This window comes from Miscanthus floridulus, chromosome 12 (genome assembly GCF_019320115.1).
Source record: "Miscanthus floridulus cultivar M001 chromosome 12, ASM1932011v1, whole genome shotgun sequence".
Lineage (NCBI taxonomy): Eukaryota > Viridiplantae > Streptophyta > Magnoliopsida > Poales > Poaceae > Miscanthus > Miscanthus floridulus.
Window position 1 is genome coordinate 66,383,441 of NC_089591.1, and position 18,260 is coordinate 66,401,700.

An 18,260-nucleotide genomic window follows, 5' to 3' on the forward strand; every position below is an offset into this window, starting at 1 on the left:
TCAGAGCTAGGTCTTCTTTTAGCGCTTCACCGCGTAAGAAGAAACAATGTCGGAGTCTGACAAGATGCAAGCCGTTGTCGTCGAAATGGCCAAGAAAATAGCTAAAGAGTTAATGAGTGCTCAAGTCAAGCTCTTTCAAGATGAAATGAAAAAGATGCAAGATGAGATGAGCAAGATGAAGGAAGAATTGAGCAAGAAGGTTGATGATGCAATAAGTGGCAAGAATGATACATGTGACAAGAATGAAGCAAACAAAGATGCCGCTAGTGATATTGGAGCCGGTGAGCATGCTCATGGAAAGGGAATATATTCAAACATGAGTTTTGACTGTGGACAACTCATAAAAGGTTCAACACTACATACTCCATCCGTCAACATTGGCAAGCCACCTCACTTTGATGGAACAAAATACACCGATTGGTCTTACAAGATGAAGATGCATCTCATTGCCGTAAGACTTTGGAAAGTTATAGATGTTGGTGTGATGATTCCTACCGATAAAGATAGAGAGATAACTCCAGAAGAAGTGCACAACCTCCATCAAAATGCACAAACTGTAGCATTGCTTGTGTCAAGCCTAGCTTCGGATGAGTTTAGAAAAGTGAATGGAATGGAAAGTGCAAAATAAATTTGGGATACTTTGAAAGTGTCATTTGAAGGAGATAGAAGTGTGAGAAAAGGCAACATTGAGTTATTCATGGTGAATTGGAAAGATTTGTGTTCTTGTAAAATGAAACCATACAATCCATATTTGATAGGCTCATGGCATTGGTCAACTGCATAAGAGCTCTTGGAAGCACCGAATGGGATGACAACAAGGTTGCTAGAAAGATGTTGACAACCTATAGAGCCAAGAACAACATGCTAGCATCTATGATCATGGAAAGGCCTAGTTATGATGAGATGACACCCCAAGAAGTTCTTTTAAAATGTAAGCATCATGAGTGTCTAGATGAAGATGCAATCAATGCTCACAATCAAAATCCTAATGCAATGGGATACAACAAGAGTGCAGCCCTCAAAGCAACTCAACAACATGAAGGTCAAGGTTTAAGTTAAGAGAAGAAGAAGAAAGGGAAGGATGAATCCTCAAGTGGAGAAGAAGATTCTGATGCAGAGGTTGCATTTGTGATTAGAAATCTTAGAAAGTTTATGAAGAAGAAAAGCAACCGTAAGACCTATGGTGATGGAAAAAGGAGATTCAAAAAGGGTTTTGCTTGGATGTGGTCAAACTGGTCACTTCATAGCCGATTGTCCTAATAAGAAGAAGAAACACAAGCACGACAAGGATGAAGACAAGAAGAACAAAGGCAACCGAAGACTCTAATGTCTCCACTAGTAATGGTTGTGAAAGATACTATAAAATTGATGTGAATGCATATACAACTAACCTTGTTGAGGTAGAGAAGAAAGACAAGGAGATTCATAGGTTGAATATGATCTTGAAGAATGGGTGCAAGTGTCAAGAGCAATCCAACAAGACTATATACAAATCATCAAGGCATCCATCAATCAAGGAAGGCATTGGCTGCAATAGGTATAAAGGAAAGGCCAATGGAAGGAACATGATCAATGGTGTACCTTGTGTGAAGTTCAACAAGGGCATTGCTCTTGATGAGCTTATATGCAAGGCCAACAACAAGGTCTACATTCCAAAGATCCAACCTACAAGTGACAAGACAATCAAGACGAAGCAATCCAATGTCCCCAAGCCACAAGCACCACTTCTATGGTGCTATGCTAGTGACTATATGTGTTGTTGGGGCAAGGATGGCAAGATTGTGGTCAAGTATGTTGGTGCCCAAAAGAGAAAGAAAATTATGAGGAGTGTGTTGGGTGCCCAAGTTTTATGTGACTAACCCCCTAGGACCCAAATCTTTTTGGGTACCTAAAACGAAAGCTTAATTTGTCTTTGTAGAAATATTCCTCCGGTGGAAAAAGTTGGGTGTTGGATAGTGGAAATATGACCGGAGAGAAGAACTTGTTCACATCATTCCAACCAAGTCATGATCAAAGTGGAAATATTGTGTTTGGTGACAATGAAAAAGGAGAAGTCCTCGGTTTGGGTAAAATTGCTATATCAAATGATAATTCCATTTCAAATGTTTTACTTGTAAATTCGTTGAGATACAATTTGTTGTTTGTCTCACAACTTTATGAGATGGGTTACAATTGTCTCTTTACGGATAAGGGTGTGGAAGTCTATAGAATGGAGGATTCCTCTATTGCATTTATGGGTCATTTAAAAGGGAAACTCTATCTAGTTGATTTCACATCAAATAGAGTAAATCCCGAGACTTGTTTGATGGCAAAATCTAGCATGGGTTGGTTATGGCATCGCTGACTTGCCCATGCTAGGATGAGAACTTGGCCAAACTTTAAAAAGGCGAACACATCCTTGGACTAACAAATATTTCCTTTGAGAAAGATAGGATTTGTAGCGCATGCCAAGTAGGAAAATAAGTTGGAGCTAAACATCCCGTCAAGAATATTGTGACAACTGAAAGGCCATTGTAGTTGCTTCACATGGATATATTTGGACCTGTCGCTTATATAAGCATTGGTGGTAACAAATATGGTTTTGTAATTGTTGATGATTATTCTCGTTTCACTTGGGTATTCTTTTTGTATGAAAAGAGTGAAGTCCAAGGTATCTTCAAGAAGTTTGCAAGAAGAGCCCAAAATGAGTTTGATGTCAAAATCAAGAGAGTTAGAAGTGACAATGGGACGGAATTTAAGAACACCAACATTGAAGAGTTTATTGATGAAGAAGGAATCAAGCATGAGTTTTTGGTTCCATACACTCCATAACAAAATGGTGTTGTGGAGAGGAAGAACTAAATGCTCATAGAAGTCACAAGAGCAATATTGGATGAGTACAAGACTCCAACCAACTATTGGGCGGAAGCAGTCAACACGGCATGCCATGCCATCAACCGCTTATATCTTCATAAGAAAAGAGAAAAGATCGCCTATGAACTTCTAACCAGTAAAAAGCCTAAGGTGCACTACTTTAGAGTTTTTAGATCCAAGTGTTTCATACTTAACAAGAAATCCAAAAGATCTAAGTTTGTACCTAAAGGTTGATGAAGGTTTCATGCTTGGTTATGGTACTAACGAACATGGATATCGTGTTTTCAATAAAACCACCGGTTTGATTGAAATCGCGGTAGACAGTGACTTTTGATGAAACCGACGGCTCTCAAAAGGAGCAAGTCAATGTTGAGATTGTAGGTAATGAAAAAGCTACACACAAAGCAATCAACAAGCTTGCCATTGGTGAAGTAAAGCCCATCGAAGACTGAAGATGAAGACCATGTTGTGCATGATGATCTTGATCCAACCATTCATCATGTTTCATCCAATGAACATGGTGAAGCTTCCGCAACAAGAAATAATCAAGATGGGAGATCAAATGAAGCACAAGGTCATTCTCACGAAGATGGTGTCAATAATGAGCAAGCTCAACCTGAACTCAATAATGAAGAAAGAAGTGAAGTCAATCCTCCACAATCTCATGATTGTGATCCTCCAATCGACCATGACCATGATGATGATGATAATGGCCCCATCCAAAGATCAACTCAAGTGCCACATCCTAGGGTGCATCAATCCATTCAATGGGATCATCTCGTTGATAACATATTGGGGAGCATTCATTGAGGAGTAACTACACATTCTCGTTTAGTAAGTTTTTGTGAACATTACTCGTTTGTTTCTCTTTTGGAACCTCATAGGGTGGAAGAGACACTTGATGATCTAGATTGGATAATAGCCATGCAAGAGGAGTTGAACAACTTCACTCAGAATAAAGTTTGGTCCTTGGTGGAAAGGCCCAAGCAAAATGTGATTGGAACCAAATAGGGTCTTCCGCAATAAGCAAGATGAGCATGGTGTGGTAACAAGGAACAAGGCAAGGTTGGTGGCTCAAGGATTCACTCAAATTGAAGGCTTGGATTTTGGAGAGACCTATGCACCGGTGGCTAGGCTAGAATCAATTCGCATTCTACTTGCCTATGCTACTCATCATGATTTCAAGCTATATCAAATGGACAGTAAAGAGTGCATTTCTCAATGGCTCCCCTATCCGAGTTGGTGTATGTAGAGCAACCACCGGGTTTTAAAGACCCCAAGTATCCAAACCACGTCTACAAGCTCGACAAGGCGCTCTATGGGCTCAAACAAGCCCCTAGAGCTTGGTATGATTATTTGAAGGATTTCCTACTCAAAGAAGGTTTTGAGATAGGAAAGGCCGATGCTACTTTGTTTACTCACAAAGTCAATAATGATATCTTTGTTTGCCAAATATATGTCGATGACATAATATTTGGTAGTACTAATATAGCTTTTTGTGAGGAATTTAGTAGGATTATGACAAATAGGTTTGAGATGTCCATGGTGGGAGAGTTGAAGTTCTTCCTTAGATTTCAAATGAAGCAACTCAAGGATGGCACGTTCATAAGTCAAACTAAGTACACCAACTGACATGTTGAAAAAGTTTAACTTGGACAAGGCCAAGCCCATCAAGACACCCATGCCAACCAATGGACATCTTGATCTTGATCAAGGAGGAAAGGACATCGATCAAAAGGTATATCGCTCTATGATTAGATCCCTTCTTTACCTTTGTGCATCTAGGCCCGATATTATACTTAGCATGTGCATGTATGTAAGATTTCAAGCTAATCCAAAAGAATGTCATTTGATGGCTGTTAAGAGAATTTTTTGGTATTTAGTGCACACTCCTAATCTTGGCTTGTGGTATCCTAAGGGCTCTACTTTTGAGTTACTTGATTATTCCGATTCAGATTATACCGTTGCAAAGTAACCCAAAAAAGTACTACCGGGACTTGCCAATTTATTGGTCAATCCTGGGTGTCTTAGAGCTCTAAGAAGCAAAATTCTGTTGCTTTGTCCACCACCGAAGACGAGTATGTGGCGGTCGGCACTTGCCATGCCCAACTACTTTGGATGAAGCAAACCTTAAAGGACTTTGGATGTGAGTTAACCAAGATTCCACTTTTGTGTGACAACAAGAGTGCCATTAAGTTGGCAAATAACCCTATAAACCACTCTCGAACAAAGCACATAGACATCCAGCATTATTTTTTGAGAGACCACGAAGCCAAAGGAGATATCACCATTCATCATGTGAGCACCAAAAAGCAATTAGCTGATATCTTCACAAAGCTCCTAGATGAGTCAAGATTTTATGCTTTGAGGAGTGAACTAAATATCAGTGATTCTCGTAACGTGGCTTGATCCCTTGCACACACATTTTGTTTGATCTAGTTAGAAGAAAAGAATTAAGAAAACATTGTGTGACACTTTCATAATCTATTTTATAATTTTCATGAGTGACTATTGCTTTGTGCTGGTTGAATGAAATCTAGTCACTTGTGAAAATATTAGTGTCCATCATATTTTTGCCCCACATGGTATAGTGAGTTTAAGTTGAGGTGTTTTTCAGTTTCCCTGTGTTGGAAGTACCGACATAGGTCAGAGCTTCCGAATGACCAGGAAGTCATGGCTCACACCGGGACTCCCGACTATCGAAGTTCTGACGTAGATCTTGGTTTTGGACCGCGCCTGCGTCGTTTGATCGTGTCATTTATATCAGCCTGGTCCATTTACTGCAGTTATTTTCTTCATCCCATCGCCATCTCTCTCCTCGTGTCGCCCTAGCCCTTCCACGTGCTACCCCCGCCCTTCCTCACTTCTCCTCACGCCACCACATCGTCCCCTGCCCGCCCACCCATGGTTCCATCCTGCTCTACTACCGCCGGGAGTTCTGGCCCCCTCCCTTCTGGTTGCGTTGCTAGGAGTTCTACCGGCTCTTTCGACCACTACCCGTGCTTCGATCTCCTTCCTCAGCTCAGTGGTGTGGTGGGGATTCCATTCGTGGTGGTGCTCGGGGTCGTCGATTTGTTCAGTGGACTGTGATTTTGTCTTTTCCATCTCCTCTTTCCTCAATTCAAGGTACTACCATGGCGCCCTAACCCTAATGCAATGTACCTTGTGATTTGCCTCTGTTCTTTCTTCCTCTCTACTCCTCTATCCTCCTTGTATGAATGTGTGTCATGATTTGAAGTCCCTTGAATGGGATGGTCACCATGTGCGTCGTAAGTCCCGACGACCATCGTAGGTTCCGCCCGTCGGAACTCTCGACGCCAGGCCAGAACTCTCGGCTATCGAAAGTCCCAACTACGACTAGGACTTCTAACCCAATGGTGAACACTCCATTCATATTTCTTCAATTCTCGATGTTTGTTCATGTATTGTTGTCTTGTTTCTTAGTTCTAATTCGTGTTCTTCGCAGTCATGGACGGTGGTAGTCCCTCGTGTCATATGGAGAAGCGATCCAAGAAGAATCAGGACAGTGCTGCTATCCTTAGGCTGTCTAGCCGCACTAAAGCAGCATTTCCCTATGCTGGTGCTAGAGGTCCCCGTGCTACTGCTGGCGGTTCCCATGTCCATCGCTGTGATGATCAAGGATCATCGGCTGCCGCTGCTCCTCCTGCTCTAGCCTTTATTGGGGATGTTCCAATTGTTGGTGCCAAAGAAGAAGCTCTTGAGTGTGCCAGCCGCACCATTGCTACTTCACTGACTCGCACCCTAGGCTTCATCTCTGAGCTTGTTCCCTTCCCGGGCATTTCATCGATCATGCAGGAGCCCACCTTGGCTCCTAATCCTGCTGGTGGCTAGACTCCTCCTTTACCAGTTGACTATCATCTCTAGGTTAGGGACATCAGGTCCATGAGGGGAAGAAACCTTTTTGCTGAGGACGAGAAGGATCTATGGCTTGAGTATCGTTTCTACCACCCATTCCATTATGACTTTTATGATTCCATTCTCTATCTAAAGTTTTTGAAGAAGAGGGAGCCACCGGTCCTTCAGATGAAGTGCATTGATGCATACTCTCTTGGTAAGTTCAAGGAGCCTGAGCTAGAGCAGATGGTTCGTGATATATGCTCAATGGGGCTATCTTACCTGCTAGAGTTTAGGAAGCATTGGAACAATGAGCCTATTTGTTAGTTTTATGCTTCCTATCATCATGAGCGTGACCCTACTAGTGCTATTAACTTCATCCATTGGACCACTAAAGGCAAGCATTATAAAGTGGACTTCATCACTTTCTCTCGCCTTGCCGACCGCACTACACCAGAATTGACTGAGTATGAGGATGTCGCTTTGGAGGAGTACCAACACATGTATCTTGATGGACATACCACTAATGGTCAGATAGTATATCTAAAGCCCTATTACTATGTCCTTAATAATATTCTGAGACTGATCTTGTACTCAAAGTGAGGTGACTCCACCTTCCTTCATGATGATTCTCAGAAGGTGCTTCAACGATTTGGAGATGATTTTTAGAAATTTTCCATCAGCAGATACATTTAGAACAAGATACATGATGCTACTGAGGATCCGGTGAAGCATCTTCCCTATGCACCCTACATTATGCATGTCATTGAGCAAGCGTCTGGCATCCGATTCCCCATAGACACTCAGCACAATCTCCTAAAGATTTCTAACAAGACATCCATCTCTGTTGCAAGAGAACTGAGGGAGAAAGGTGCTACAGCCAAAGCAAAAGGGAAAGGTGTTTTAGGTTCTCGCTCTCACTGTGGTGCTTCACCACCTGCTGCTGTTGCTGCTCGTACTTCTAGTGTCGAGCCCCTCTCTTCTTCCTCCTCAGGTAAGAAGCCAAGCAAATTCAAATTTCTCATGACATATAGGTTTGGACAGTGTTGTGCTAGTGCTCAACATGAGCACGATATGCAAGAGAGGCTGTACCAGTTGGAACAGCATGCAGGGACTGTGTCTTCTCCTCCGCCGCTGTTTGTGCCTCCTTGTGATCTATTGGCTTTATATGATGAGGCTTATGTGGCATACGAAGATGATGCGACCTCTTGCCCTCATGGCAAGGGCAAGGTGATGGAAGAAGATGAGGAATACATTAACGAGGATGATGATGAAGGCAATGATGGTGGTGAGGACGGTGACCAAGATGAGGATGATGACTACGATGATGAGTAGTTGGTTTTTCATGCGGCCAACCCCTTTTGGCACTTGTTGACAAAGGGGGAGTGTTAGGCTTTGTGATTCATCTTGTAATAAGTTAGTTGGTTATTTACTTTTGAGACTTTAAAACTTTTAGCTTGTATGCACTAAGTCATGTGGTGGGTAGCTTGTGATGGACATCTATTTATATGTGTTTCTGATGAATGATTGTAGGACGAGTAATTATTTTCTATCTATCTTATTAGCTTGTGCTTGTCTCTACTTGTGATGGTGGATGTTTTTGGATGGCCATGTGTTGCTTCAAGTTTTTTTACTTTGAAATCTTGGCCATCATATTTTTTTTACTTGTTGTGTGAAATAACATGTCATATTGCATTTCTTTTCATGGATATCTATTTGTTCACGCACACTTGTTGCACCCTATGGATTACAAAATTAAGGGGGAGCTTTTGTCTTGATGTATGCAAATCATGTATAGATGATTCTAATTGAAGTTCAAATTTATGCATACATCAAGAGGGAGCTCTTCATAAATTTTGGGGTTCAAAGGCTTTAAAATCTTTCATTTTTATAAAAGCCTAAGTTGGTTGTCATCAATTACCAAAAAGGGAAAGATTGAAAGTGCATTTGCCCCCTATGTGAGTTTTGGTGTATTGATGACATCCAAATTAGGGACTAATGTGATCTTAATAAGATATATCGTAGCTATTAGTCCCATGAAAGATTCAAAGAGTTGATAAAGATGAAATGGTATCTCTCAATTCTTGAAGTTGTAAAGGCGGACAAACTCAAAATGCTCTCCAAAGGTTTTATTTTTATTTTTGAGTTTAGGATCTGCTGCACTATAAAGAGGGATGCAAACTTAGTTGGTCTGAGGAAGATAGAGTGTTCAAGCATAAAAAAATCAAAAGAGAGACACTCTAGCACTCCACGAGCACGTAGATTATTTTTCTGTGATTATCGGTGTCGAAAGTCCCGACATAAGTCGGAACTCCTGACCGTTGGAAGTCACGACTCATGCCAGAAGTTCTGACTCCCAGTCACTTAGCCTATGTGGTGACTATGGACGTCGGAAGTCCCATCGTGAGTCAGAACTCCCGACAGTCGAAAGTCCCGACCCAAGCCGGGAGTCCCGACAGCTGTGGTTCTGCTGGCTGGCTGTCTGCGCCAGTCAAAAGTCCCGACGTACGTCAGAACCTCCGACCGTCGGAAGTCCTAAACCTTGTCGGGAGTCCTGATACCTAGAGCTTTACTGGTTGACTGACTGCGCACGTCGGAAGTCCCAATGTATGTCAGAAGTTCTTACATTGACTTGCACACGCGGACTTTCGACCCTGTGTGAACAGTGTTTTCGTTAAAGGCCTGAAGTCCCAAGATCTGTGTCGGAACTTTCAACGTAGATCTAAATGGTTAGATTTCTACTAAGAGTATAAATAGCCCACTCTTCACTTCTAACCATTACTGACTCATTCACAGCTAATCTAACTTCGTCCCAACAGCTCCCAAGCAAAAAAGGCACCCCTCTCCTCCCTCCTTTGCTCCAATCTTCGATTCCCTTAGGATTTTGAGTGAAAGGAGAGTGGATTAAGTGAGAGAATCACTTTGGCAAGCTTGAGCACTTGATTTCTTCATCAAGCCGGTTGGTTTTGCTTCTATTACTCTTGGGGCTTTGCCCCTAGCTGGCTAGGCGTTGCCCAAGAGGTTCCATCTTGTGGAAGAGCCTTGGAAAGTTTGTATTAACCTTTGATTTCCTAGTGGAAAGCTTAAGGGACCTTTATGGTTGCTTTGAGAGAGGCAAGGAGGTGGAAGAGACTCCAACCTTGATGGTCACCTCAACAATGAGGACGTAGGAGCTTCTTTGTGGGGTTGTCGAAACTCGGGATAAATCTTTGTGTCCTGTGTGCTTGTTGTTGTGATTGCTAGAAACTACTTGTATTTGTTTGTCTCTCTCTCTTGAACTTCATTTTAGGGTTTGGACTCGATCTATGGTTTGAAGGCATTATGGCATCAAGGGAGTGACCCAACATCTTCACCAAACCACTAGGAAGTGGGGTTGTAAGATTATTTATCCTCAAAGTTAAATTTAGCACTGCTTTTATAGTTCACGTAGGCGTCGGAACTACTAACATTTGTGCCAGAACTTCTAACGACGTCGGGAGTTCTGACCTAAACGTCGGGACTTCCGACATTGACTGATAAATTTGAACTTAGCATTTGCAGTTAATATTTAGATACACCCATTCACCCCCACTAGGCATTGTTAGATCCTTTCAGCCACCCTAAAGCACCAACTCTGCCTCATCGCCGTTGTGCGCTCCCACCATCCACCGGCCTGTAGCACCGACTCCTACCACCGTCTTCGTCTTCATCGACATCTTCTTCTGGTGCCAACAGCAAGGGAAGGGAAGGAACTTCGTCCTGGTCCCGGCTTCTGTCTTCTCTCCTGAGTTGAGTCCTCATCGGATCTGGTACGTGCCTACGTACTGCTCTTCGCTTCCGTATCATACATACCACGTCGTGCTCCTCAATTTCGTTTTTAATTTTAATAACTTGACTTGACTCGATCCGTGGTCTATGCTTTTCTACTGTTTGTTTAGATTTATGACAACCGTTTTGAATTTTAATAACTCGGCCTTCACTCGATCCATGCTCCACACTTCCGTATGTTTTGTTTAGATTCATAGCACAAGTTGAGATTTTTTTTACGGAGTGAGTAGTGTATGTTTGTAGCGGTTTAGAGGAGGAGAACAACATGTGTTGTGCGTGGGATGTTTAGTGTTTATTATCCACCACTTTAGTTGTTTATTTAGAATGGTGTTTAATTTCTTAAGTTTTAATGTACTGTCCACGATTAAATGTAAACAATTGATGAGAAATTGAATTTGATGACACAATGGTACTAAAATAGTACATAAGATTTGACTAAGGATCACATGCCATGGCTTCGTATGTCTTTTTTTTGTTGTCTCTTCTCAAATGTTTTGATTTTGTGGCAGTAAGAATTTTTTAATCAAAAACCATTGAGGCCGCATCCTATTTTGTAGTCTATAGTTTGTAGCATGAGTCAATTAGTAGCTGTGTTTCGAACATGGATGTTTGCTAATGAAGAAGATATAGGTCTTATCTGCTTGGAGCTGGACTAAGATTCTGTATTGGCTAGTTGGCTTGGTAGCCAACGTTTTTTGTGTCGATGTTTCCCCTCCCTGTCACCTTGTTCTAGGGGATTTTTTTCCTATGTTGTTTGATGCGGAAATGGTGTGGCAGGTTGGGGTATTGGATTATTGATACATTATTTTTAGGGCGTGAAGCGAGGCCGCCAAACTTGATAGAATGTTGGCGCCCTCAGATTTTGCTGCCCAAATTGAGTTTTCTGGTTTGTGGGTGTTATAATGAATGTGGACACAAATGTGACAAGTTTTGAGTGGCTTGTGACTGATACTATAGTTCAATACGCTGCCATGGAGTGTGGACTGTGACTCTGTGAGCCCGTGGCGGTGTGGCCTGTGGAAGGTGAAGGAAATTGCAGTCGTTTGGCTCGGGGTCGGGGCGGACTCGACGGCAGTTGGGCTGGTTGAGAGGTTGGCGAGGGTGGCACGGTTGATCACAGGTCTGAAATTTCAGGTCTTCTTCTCTTGCCTCCTCCTTGTTCCTCTCCCATTTGATCCTTACCTCCTTTTTAGCACTCCCAGCGGCAAGCGATGTTTGAGACACTGTAAATAAGTGAATTGGTTTGTTCCAAATGCAATTGTAGTAATACACCATTCGACTGTAACGCACACAATTCGACTGTTGAATGTACAACTTCTGCACAAAATCGATCTTTCCTTTTTAAGCTAGTACCATCCTAGCATTCCTAGCACCATTTTTTTAAAAACACTGTTAATTAGGGTATTCTAGGGGGTGGGGTTTGGGATCTGTATCAAGTCAATACAACATTCAAATGATGAAGTCAAAGTAAAATTTGCCTTTCCACTGTACCTTTTTGCACAAAGTTAATATTTTCTCTTTTATGTTTGCACCAAATTCTTGGTAGTAGATTGCTATGTTTTTTTATTACACGGTTCTTGCTGGGTGCTAACTTTGTTTTGATTCCTTATCTTCTGCAGAAAAGCTCTGTTGTTCTTGGGAGCTGTTATTTTGTTGTGCTTTTATACTGCAATCTCAAATCCACAGTTGGAGAAGCTATGCTTGCTACCGTTTTTTGGTGTTGTTGTTGCCGCTCCATTATATGCAGCAGCTTTACTGAAAGAGTGTGATTGTTAGAAGTAAGTCATCTCTTGAAAAAGTTTGTATATAGTAAAAGTTCATTATCTCTTTCAGAGAATTCTATCTATTACTGTAAAACCAAACTCTAGCAATTCCATGTGTTGCTATTCAAATAGGGTACAAGTCATATTTCAGTGTCAGAAAATCCTAACAAAATTATTGTATTTGACTAATTTATCTGAGCTTCTAATTGTTCTTGTGGAGATTTAAAATTCATTTCTCCTTTTTGCTTGATAGCCAAAAGAAATTTTGCACCTTATATCCATATGCTAAGTTGGAATAATATCATCTACTAAAGGTTTTTAGTTGGTCCCAATAGAAGAACCATAATTTTTTAAAATTATATTTAGGAAACTGAAATATGTTTTATGTTAGTTTGGTGCATGATTTAGTCTACTGTTAAGATGTGTTCATGAATGCAATTTGTTACATATGATACAATTCATAGTGTATCTCATCGGTCAACAGATTCTTCTGTTTAGTCTGATTTGCTTAAAGTCAAGGATATCTATCTGATGGGTAGCGACATCTAAAGATGGCAACGGGCACAAAATATCCGCGTGCCCACGGATAGAAAACCCGATGGGCATGGATATGGGTTTAAGTTTGTGCCCACGGGCATGGGCATGGGTGTGATTCTAAACCCGATGGATATTTGCTCGTGGGCATGGAAAAATGATATCCGCACCCGCAAACCCGCTAGACCCGCGCCAATGACCCTATAAGTCTATATACGGTTGTATGTCTTTATTCGTGTTAATTTGTGATGCCTTGAGATACACTAATGTAGACGTACTTTTGATTACTCTTGTATGGTCAATGTGTCATACTTTATCTAATGTTGAGATATAGACGTTTATTTTTTGATATATTGTTTCTTACTTGCTATTAAGATATGGTTGGGTGCTTTGTTGCTTCATTTTTGCGGGTATACGGGTGTGCCCGCGGGCATGTGATATCCGCGGATAGCGGGCACGGGCATGGTTTTCTACCCGTGACGGTTAACGGGCGCGGGCGCGGGCACAGATTTTTGCTCGCGGGTATGGATATCTAGGGCTAGTATCCGCGTGGATTTTACCCGTTGCCATCTTTAGCGACATCTGTAAGAAAAATGGAAACCTCACTAGATTCTAGAAGGATAGATGGCTTTATCAACAACCTCTTTGTTTGACAGAGCCAGAGGTTTTTGAACTATGTGAGAGGGTTCAAAGTACTAAGTGGGCTCGACTCGTCACAGTCTAACATCACTTTGAGATGACCAAGCCAATCAAGCTCAGATCAATAAGAAATTGCAGGTTCAGATCAATAAGAAATTGTAGGTTTAATGCAGTGATTGCTAGACAAAACTGACAGAACTCCTATATTTAGTGAACATTTGGCTCATGAAGTGAAATGCAGAACAAAATCAGCAATTCTATACAAATTCAACAATCCATGAATACTTAGAACGTGGATAACTTAAGAACTAGGGAATTGGTGTATGTACCTGGATCGGGGAGAGGTTGCTGTTGATGAACTGGGCGACAGTCTCCTTCCTGGCCGTGAGCTTCTGGTAGACCTCGCTGTCCTAGAGGCAGCTATGGATCTTGGCCTAGTTCTATGAGTCCTCGACCCTCCTCTATATCCAGGTGGAGTAGTCCCCGAGGCGGTACTCCTTGTACCCCCTACCGGAGACGACCCACCCGGCGCCGCGGTTGGTGACGACGAAGGCGAAGACAGTGAAGGCAAAGAGGAGCAGGATGAGGAGGAAGAGCCAGAGGAGGCACGAGGTGCGGCAGAGTGCCCCCACGAGGCCCACGAGGGAGAGCACGAGGAGGAGCACCCCCAGCGCGATCATGAGCCGCTCTAGGAACCCCCTGCCCCCAGCGCGACAAACGGGACCGCGGAAGCAGCCGGTCCTGGATCTTGCCTCCTCCACCATCATTGTGGCGGCTGATTTGAGTGACCTCGGACCGCCATGGATGCGCGCACCACGCCACCCACACCCTCCCGGCAGCTGGGACGCCTGCCGCCGCCGAGCCCAGATCTCGCCTGTAACATCCCAGATATTTAGCATTTGATAAAACTTTAATCATGGTCATTATCATGCATAATCATCAAGCATCATGGCATATAAGCATCTCATGATTCAAATTGTACCATGTATATGTTGCATAGGAGTGGTGATATCATTTCTTGGAAGGTTACCAAAAGACATCCATTTAAGTGTTTTGTTATTTTATGGAGCAAGAAATTCTTCAACAGTTAAAAGTTTGGTGTATGCAAATTGTCGAGTGCAAGGTGGATACTTCACCATAGTACCAAAGTTGGATTGTGAAATTTAGTTAAATATGTTAAATTGTGAGTTTCAAATTAGAATCTAATATCAAGTTCTACAAATTGTTAATTTGCCCAAGTCATTGATTCAAATGTTGGGAAATTCATTATTTGGGGAAATTTCAAATCAATTTTCTTAAATCAAAGTTGCCAAATGTGAATCCGTGAATTGGTACAAAACTTGTTTTTTGAAATGGTGATGTTGGTTGAATAAAATTGAGTTATATTTAACCACCAAAAATGACTAAATATCTGTTTTTGGAAATTCTATAAATTCAATTTTCAATATATACATTTCGTCGGAATTCTACAATTTTTAAACCATCAAGAATTTGATGTTAAGCCTTAAATCAAAGTTGAAGAGCTCATCAAAGTAAACAAGTTTGCTTTAAGGAGCAAAATGAGATGCTGAACAGTTTGGGTGTAATTTGAGAAAAAAAATAAAATCTGCCTTGAGCTACAGTAACCTGCCGTGACTCTTTTCTCTTCTCCTCTCTCTGTTCCTCACCGTCGCCGTGGCAATCGGTGCCACCGTGTCCTCTCAATACTTTCTCGCGCCAGGCCATGCAAGCCACTCGTTGGCCAGCCGAGCTGCCCCTAGCAAAATTGGATACTTCTTCTTCTTTCCTTAAGGCACAGAGCCGGTCGTTGTCTTCTCCGTTCTTCTTTCTCTGCTTAGACAACGCCACCTTCCGCACCGACAAAATTCGCTGTCCGTGTTCCATCCCCATCCAATTGCGTGCGCAGCTAGCTCCGCATAGCCCTTGTGCTTCAGCTGGCACCACTCGAGCCATCCCAGTTCATCAGAATCAGCTAGGCACCGTCATCCCCTTCGTGGTCGTCCACGGCACCGGCGAGCTCCACCTCTCCGTGGCCAGAGCGCTCTGGTGCCTATCTCCACCTCCCGAGTATGGTTCTAAGCTCTCCGTGATACCGTGTTGCTCATTAACTTATTCATTTTACCTCTACCGCACAGAGCACGCTGGAACGACACCGCCGCTGTTCACGTCGCGACCAGCTGCCATGGCCGCCGAGCTCCATCTCGACGTGGCCAGCCATCTCAGGCGGTTCTTGCTTTTCTCTTTATTGTTTCATACTCCCCTTAGCACCATAAAGCTGTAATGCTTACTGGTTGGTCGTTTTAACCACAGTGTTCGTCTGAACGCCGTCACGACGTCGGAGTGGGCCACCATGAACGTCGCCGTCGTCGGTAGAGGGCTCCAGTACGTCTTGGCTTCATTCAGTTGGCCTTTTAGGTCGTGGTGAGCTTCTTCGTGCCTAATCTATCGCTAGTTTGATCAATTTCGGACTGTTGTGGCCGCTCTGTCTTCGCACCGCCACGGTCAGCCATGTCCGCCGCCTGCTGCCGTGTCAGCCTATCCAGAGCCACTGCAAGCCACGCCAAGTTCACCTATCGGTGCGGCCGAGTCTGGCGATGATCTTGCGCCACCTCACCACCATCTTTACTGCCTTGATCGGCCGGCAACGTCGCTGTCGTGTTTCCTTGCGCGGCTCAGCTCGGGGAAGAAGACGATGGAACTGTTGTGGGTGTTAAATGAAAAGTCAGTGATTATTTTAAATAGTGCTGTGATTTGTTATTTTTATGTAGAATTAAATAGAGCTCTCAAAATTATGAAAATTTATGTGTAGCCTCTTCATGATGTCCTCTATGTAGGAAAAATATGAAACCATGAAAATCAATAGTTTTTGGATGCTTAAAAATTAGTCCTTTTAATTAAGAAATGCTTGATGTGTGATTTTTATAGGTCAAAATAAATATCCAGTGACTATGACACTTTTATTGTATCTGTTTATTGTTAAAGCCCGCCTCCACAAAAAGTTTGGGATTGATTTGATGATGTTTAATTATACTCTTATTTATATGCCTTAATTATTAGTTAATAATTGTCGAAATGATAAACATAAATCATGATATGTCCTGAATGGTTTTTGGAGTTGATTATAGATCATGAAACACCCCACCCCTGCTGTGTCATGGCCAAGTGATTACCTTCTTAATATGCTTATATTCACCCTTTAGTTAAAAATTCTAAATGACTTAATTAAGAATTTCATTAGTAAATGCATGTTAATAAACTTGATTGCTTCTTAGATGCAACCTCTTGGGTAAAAAGTAAAAGTTATACATTTCCTTGTATAATGTTTATACATGTCTTTTGTACTCAGGGTTCGTTGACCCTTGTTGCAGGTGAGCCTCATGAGTAGGTCTGTTTTAGACCTTGCTGCATGACTGTTGTTCAGGTCGATGACGATAAGTGAATGTGTGATCTTTGGGCAGGATGCTTATTTTGTGTGTTTGTATTATGATACTAATGCCACTCCACTACTACTATGGTTTGTAATAATCATCGAACTTAGTTTGTAAGGTTCGAAACAACTGGTTTGTAAACTAAGTTACCGTAAGACTTTCGTTATTTTACTCTGATGTAGATATTTGAATAAATGTTGTAATACTGCAATTACTCTGTAATGGGATCCTGCTCGGAAATCGTGGATGATTCGGGGTTCTCCGAGGACACCCGACAGTCTTCTTAAGTTATCGGGAACATATGCATAGATGTCAAAGGTCGTTGGACAGTGACAGGTGCATGCGGGCCCTATAATTTAGGAGGTCCGCCGTTCGCCGGATCTACGCGGTGCCGCCGTTCGCCGAGGACTGGTGAGAAGCTATCGTTTGCTCTTGCTGCCCTCGCCCTAGCCCTGGTAGTCGGCGCCGTCGCAGCCCTGCCTTGCCCTGGCCCTGGTAGCCGACGTCGCCGCAGCACACACTATCGGTGACAATGAAGAACAGACAGACGAGAGAGTGGCTTTGGTTGAATTTGAGAAATAAACGTGTGACAAACTATACTACTTCAATCATTCCTATCCTAATCAAACATTATTTTACTATTATAAATTTACTATTCTACCCTTAATTACATAAATCAATTTCTAAAATAGAATCATCCCATCTTTTTTTTAAAGGATCATTCCACCAATTTTAGTATGCACTTGGTGCGTATGTCCCACCATTTAGTACGCACTCGGTGCCTATGTAATTGGTTCATCTGTCTTTTTAGCCATCGGATCGGCCCTCGTGAGCTGTCCATTTTCCGACAACCATTGTAAAAATGCTCATTATCTTTAGTAAGCATAGCATTATTCTCTAACAACCATAGCTGAAAATTTTAATTTTAGCAAGCACTGTGCCTTTCCACATCAGCTATGATTCAAGCCGATATATACAAACTTGACTCAAAGCTTTCAACTCTTTTTTTCCAATTTCCAGAAAAATGTCCTCTTGATCATCACATAATTGAAGGTTTCATAGTTGTAAAGTTTCAAAGTAGTGAAAACTTGGTCCACCGCTAACCGGAAGCATTCGGATAATCGGATTAATAAGATGGTATTCCCATTTTATCCAGGAGTGTACATAGCGGTTCCTACAAAGCTCGTCGAGTCCCATGTCTCTGAACACAGAAGATCATCGTCCTACTCTACTGTTCTGTTCTGTTCCTTCCCTCGAACAAGTCAGATCCTCAACGGCCCACTACGACAGTAACGACCATATACCAGCAACAGTGAAAATCCCCCGCCTCCTTGACGGTTGGTTGGTTCTTCTTTTGGTGTTGGGCTCTTTCCGTCCTCCC